Source organism: Lathyrus oleraceus, chromosome 7 (assembly GCF_024323335.1).
Source record: "Lathyrus oleraceus cultivar Zhongwan6 chromosome 7, CAAS_Psat_ZW6_1.0, whole genome shotgun sequence".
Classification (NCBI taxonomy): domain Eukaryota; kingdom Viridiplantae; phylum Streptophyta; class Magnoliopsida; order Fabales; family Fabaceae; genus Lathyrus; species Lathyrus oleraceus.
In genome coordinates this window covers 252,148,435-252,154,509 of record NC_066585.1, presented here as the reverse complement: position 1 = coordinate 252,154,509, position 6,075 = coordinate 252,148,435, and the positions used below count along the sequence as shown (strand labels likewise).

The following is a 6,075-nucleotide window of genomic DNA, read 5'->3' as shown; positions in this document are numbered from 1 at the left end:
TTCCATCATCAACTCAAGATTTGACTTCCTAGGCATGTTAGGAGCATTATTAGCTGGTTTTTGATATCCAGGCGGAACAACTGGTGTTTGGCTAGGTGCATACAGGGCATTGTTATTCTTATACGAGAAATTAGGATGGTTTTTCCACGATGGGTTGTAGGTATTAGAATATGGGTTTCCTTGTGTGTAGTTCACTTGATCGGTTGGGACTCCTGCTAATATTTGACATTCTTGTGAAGTGTGTCCAGGGTTTCCACATAACTCACAGTTTAAAGTTACAGCAACCATGGAGGCTGTGGGTGGTATGGTCAAGTTATCTAATTTTTGGACAAGGGCATCTACCTTTTCATGAACATGGTCAAGGCTACTGATTTCATACATTCCACCCTTCGTTTGGGACTTTTCCACTAGAGTTCGTTCACCTCCCCATTGGCAATGGTTTTGAGCCATGTTTTCAATGAGTTGATAGGCTTCAGTGTATGGCTTATCCATAAGTGCACCTCCCGTGGCAGCGTCTATTGTAAGTCTTGTATTATACAGAAGCCCATTATAAAATATGTGAATGATCACCCAGTCTTCTAGACCGTGATGTGGATATATTCTAACCATGTCCTTGTATCTCTCCCACGCTTCGTAGAGAGATTCCACATCTTTTTGCCTGAATCCGTTGATTTGAGCTCTCAGCATAACAGTTTTTCTCGGCGGAAAGTATCGGGATAAGAAGACGTTCTTCAGTTCCTCCCATGTTGTAACGGAGTTGGAGGGAAATGATTGTAACTAAGCCCAAGCTCTGTCTCTTAGTGAGAAGGGAAAAAGGCGCAATCTTATCGCATCTTGAGATACACCATTCACTTTTACAGTATCTGCGTACTGCACAAACTTGGTTAGGTGTTCATTAGGATCGTTTGTTGGATTTCCAGCAAATTGATGTTGTTGGACGGCTGATAAGAGTAAGGGTTTCAGCTTGAAATCGTTTCGGTTTATAGCGGGGGCAGCAATGTTGTGTGGGGTTCTTGTTGAGATGAAGTAGCGTAGAATTTAAGAGGACGATTCTGTGGTCCTTCTTCATCCAGTTTGGTTTTTCTTCTGATTTAGGAGGAAAGGAGATATCGGGAATACCGTACTTTTGTTGATATTCGTGTATTCGACGTCTCACATATAAGAAACACTCTAATTCAGGGATTGGTGGTGCTAAGTTATCGCCTTGTGAGCAAGTACTTGGCATACAATCAGGGAAAGAAGGGAGAGAAGATTAGTTTTTGTTTTTACCTTAGTCTATACCGTGCAACGAAAGAATCGCACTATTCGACTAAAACAGGTTCTCGACAATGGCGCCAAAAACTTGATGCTTGTCGTGGCTATATATAAAATATAGTTTGTCGGGTACTTGACTGCAAGTGCATAGTCTAGTCGCTTTAGTTTTAAAAGATATCGATCCCACAGGGACCTATGGTCAAACTAGTGTTACTAACGTCACTATGTTTAGCTAAGGGAATTGATTAGTAGAAGTTCGAGGGGGTAATATAGTAAATCTAAGGGGAATTTTGGTTTTAAGAAAGAATTAAGGGAAGGAATCAGTATGCAGCGCATTAATCGTCAAGGATTCGATAAGTCACCGGTGAATAGTTTAAATGCCAAATATCTCTCAGTAGAAAATGTTTATTTAAAAGACTTTATCTCACACTCTCGTGGTTATTGATTTGGCCTATAAATTTAAGTCAGAATGTACACTCTCGCTGTCCCATTTGAAGTCAAAATTACTTTTTGAAAATAAATAAGTTCTAATTGTTTTTAAAGTGCTCTAGCTGTTTTTAAACTCAATGCCTAATTTTTACTATCCAGCTCGAGCCTCACGCTCTCGCGATTGTTGGTTCTCACCTTAGTTAATTTCCCACTCTCGTGGCAAAATTGTATTAAATAGCTTTTCACGCTTTTGTGATAAAGTTAATTAAATTTAGATTAAAAACTTCACCCTAAAAGGTTATTTGAGAAAAAGGGTTTAACTGGTTATTATTAAATCCCATCAAATTAAGTTGCTACATACTGATATCGGTAGTTTAGCCGGACATATTAAATAAAGCAAACGCAAGGCATAAACAGATCAACATTGCGGCAAACATGCTTATAACAATAAATGGGCAATAACAATAATAATTCAATAAAAACATGGAGATCGAAGTATAGAGTATAGCGATTCTTGGAGCACTTGAGCAGTCCTTCACAAGTCGGTAGGCTTTGCTTCTTCAATACAGATTACTACTAAAATTAAATAAAGTGTAGTAGTTTCCCGATGTAGGAAACTACTACTATGGCTAACTGGAAAACTAACTGAATAAAGGAAAACTACAAAAAGAATGGCGAATACAATAAGGCAACGGAAACAAGGTTGCTGGAAAAAAAGAAAAAATGCTGAAAGCTAGAAAGCTAGAAATTAAATTGCAGAGCGTAAGTATCAAAGTAGGCGTCCTCCATTTTTTCCTATTTGAGTCCTTTATATAGTGTCCATTAGGTCTTGGTAGTTGAGAAAATCAAGGAAGATTTGGTCTTGAGAGAGGAATCTGTGGGAAAAGTTTGTTGGAGGAGATTTAGGCACGTTTGGGTGCCTGTTGCTGACTGCTTCAAAGCGCACTTTGTGGCCGCGTGACAGTCGTCATGGGCCTGTAACGGTCATCACAGTCTGGGTCGTGACGAGCGTCACGAGTGTGTGGCGGTCGTCACATCAGCAAAATCTGCAAACTCTGCTTTCTGGTTTTTCTCTGTGCTTTTTCACTTGTTTCTTCTTCTTTTTCTTCCTTTTCTTCATTTTGCTCTGTAGTGCATGGAGATTCAAATACCTGCAAAAACAACACGAATACTTGCATAATAATCGGGATATTAATCGAATTGATGTGATCTTGGAGTGTAAATTAAGATAATTATCTGATGTGTTTTCGTGTTATCAAGCAATGACAAATGTATAAAAGCTAGAATTAAATGGCATTAAAGTAAAGGGCTTGAAATTAAAAGTTAGTAGTTAATAGGTTAGAAGTTAGTATTGTTTTGTTTTTGCTTTTCATTCTTAGACATTCTTTAGAGTACACTCAACCCACTTATCACAAGCATGGATCCTTGAACCAAGACATCTTCCAAAGGAAGGAAAAAATGCCAAGTTTCCATACAATACCATGAAAGAGGGGAGACTTACAATCTCACTAACTAGAATGATATGCCTTTTATGTCATAAATTTAGCGCTATGTTAAGCAATCGTAATTGGACTTATGTAAAAGTCACAACTATTTGAGGCCGGACAATAGAATTTTGGTGTTAATGCATGTTAGAGATATATTATTATGAACTATGCTCATGAAACATACCACACACAAAAAGAATATGTAAAAGGTGTGGCCTAATCTCATCCATACTCATGTTAATTTTTCAATCAACTAGCTTTAGGACTTTCAGATATCATAGGCCAAATGAGATGAATGCATAAAGAAGGGGAATGAGATGAAGAGGGAAGGGAATAGATGAAATCTCAAATTGATCAAAGGAGGACTTTTACAAAATTAATTTCATTCGTTCATTTTGGGAGATGGAATGTACGTTTCATCAATCCCCTAAATCCAATAATATTAATTTGACAAAGTCAAATCAACCTTGATCAAGGCCGAACAACAAGAGTCAAACATAAACAAGTCATCACAATTGGTCAACAAAATTATTTGGCATTTATTCCAATTAAAAATACTAAAATAATACATTTAAATTAAACATGGTTTGTCAAATTCCTAAAACCTCATCAAAACACCAAATAAATGGCCATGAGATTTATCATAGGTCATACAAGGTCAATGGACCTTGGAGAAAAAATTTCAGAATTTTAAAAGACTTAAAACTATTTTTAAACAATTAAAAACAAATGAAAAATCAATTTAGTAATGAAAAATATTAATAATGATCCAAAAAATTATTTTAATTCAGAATATGAAAGAGGAAAATATTTGAATTTTTTTGGTGAAACTCACATATTTTTTGGATCAATATTAAAATTAATATGAATTAATGAAAATAAAGCAATTAAAATGAAATTCAAACAATCAGAAAAAACGTGGACCACTTGATCTCCCTCATTAATTGAGGTGGTAGATCAAGTGGCCACCAACGCGCGTTCCATGTGGTCTCTAGTCAACTGAGCATCACACATGGTAATTAGAAACATCGCTGATGATTAAAATAATTTAAATGGATCCTATGGTTGAAGACGTGTCAGCACACGGCTGGAGCTCTAGCTCCGGTCTTCTTCTTCGGTGTACCTCACCGGACTGGTCCACCTTCAACCATCACCAGAATAAAAAAGGAGGACATGATCTGAAAGGAAAAATGGCGTAGGTCACGAATATCACCTCAATTTTGACTAACTCCTCAGATATAGAAAGATATGAGGAGTTGAAATTTGAGGTATGCCAACTGAGTTGCTTCGATTTGACCTCTAAGCAACTCAATCTTCTTGCCTACATTGGTAGGACTTTAGACAACCAAAGAATCAATAGAATTGAGCAAGATTGAGAGAGAATCGAAGAGATGAAGTTTTCTAAAAATTACCTTAAATGCAGTGCAATTCTTGGTGTTGCTTGCTCCAAATACGATCTGATCACACTTGAGAAGCTAGCAGAAAGTGATTGATGAGGTTGCAAGGATTTGGATCCTGGAGTTTTTGAATCTCCAATAGTTGATATTCAAACTCAAATTTTAAGTCGAAATTTATCAGGTTTTCCTTTGGAATGAGAGGGTTTCAATGGGGGGGGGGGTGGAAAGCTGGCGAGCAAGGTCTGCTCAATTCTGATGCTAGAGGGCTCTATTTATAGCTGCAGCAAATGATAGTTGCACCTTTAAATTCACTTTCCAAAATTGGCAATTGATGATGCATGGGTGCATGGGCGTGTACAGGCCCATGAGATCATTACTTAAGGTCCACAAATGAGTGTGAGAGGGTCTGAAATTAACTTGGACTGCAAGGCAAGTGTGTGTGAAGACTTGAAGTTTGATCTTTTCCAAATGAGGATACCATGTTCATGCCATGCTCAGCCCTAGCAATTCTTGTCCAAATTGGATGAACTTGGAATTTTTGGAAAGGTTAGATCAAGAGGAACAACTTTCATGTTCAACATTTTTCCATTTGGAGCTTGTATCATGATGACTTTTGAGGTGGAAGTTTGGAAATTTCAACATGTTGAAATTTTTTTCTAAGTGTCAAGCCATATATCTCAATATTCCACCTTGCTTAACTTTTTATGTGAGCTTCAAATGAGAAACATGTCTTCATCAAAGTTATAACTATTTCAAATATCTTTAAAATGGTTACCAATTTCATTTCATTTGGATTTGAAATGATAGAGTTATGCATTTTTGAAGTTTGGAAAAATCACTTGTTCAATGGTATAGGTCAAAAGTGACCTATAATGTAGCCTCATATCACATGCTCATAAAAGTTGAATTAGATCTCACTCCCAACATCAAAGTTGATGTATACATCTTGAAATTGATTGTGAAACTTGGAAATATTTCATCTCATAAAAGTTGAGCAAGTTATGGCCTTGAGAAGTTGACTTTCAAATTAGGGTTTAGACAAAATGACCTATAATGTTTCAACACAGAAAATGATTTTCCAAGAAAAACTAGCTCTAGGTCTCAACATGAAAGTTGTTTTTAATGTTATTTAGAGTAACGTTTCTCTTGGAATCATTTTCATATGGTGACAATTGTAGGAGATAGGGTCTAGGGAGACCCAGTTTTGATCAGATGAATTCATCTAGTCAACCACCATCAACCAACTTGCTAACCTTCAATTCTATCGTCTTTCTTGTATCATGGTAGATAATATATGCATAAGATGATGAAATTTGAAGTTTCCCTTGAGAAATTTGATCAATTGGTGAGATAGCTTGTTGGAGAAGTTACTCAAGATACCCAGTCAAACTAGGGTTTCCAAGGCAAATCACCCTCAAACTCTTGAAGAAAACTTGATCAATATAACATGTAGTAACCATTGGGACTCATATATGATGCTAATAACCATTCTTGTATCAATTCATGGT

The 6,075-nt window shown here is 36.6% G+C and overlaps 1 non-coding gene across 1 annotated transcript; it reads left to right on the top strand.

Annotated features, from left to right (window-relative positions):
• Nucleotides 1-580: 580 nt before the first annotated feature.
• LOC127108882 (small nucleolar RNA R71) lies at nucleotides 581-687 on the top strand. The gene has a single exon (XR_007796384.1). It is a non-coding gene; the product is annotated as a small nucleolar RNA R71 (small nucleolar RNA).
• Nucleotides 688-6,075: the final 5,388 nt, after the last annotated feature.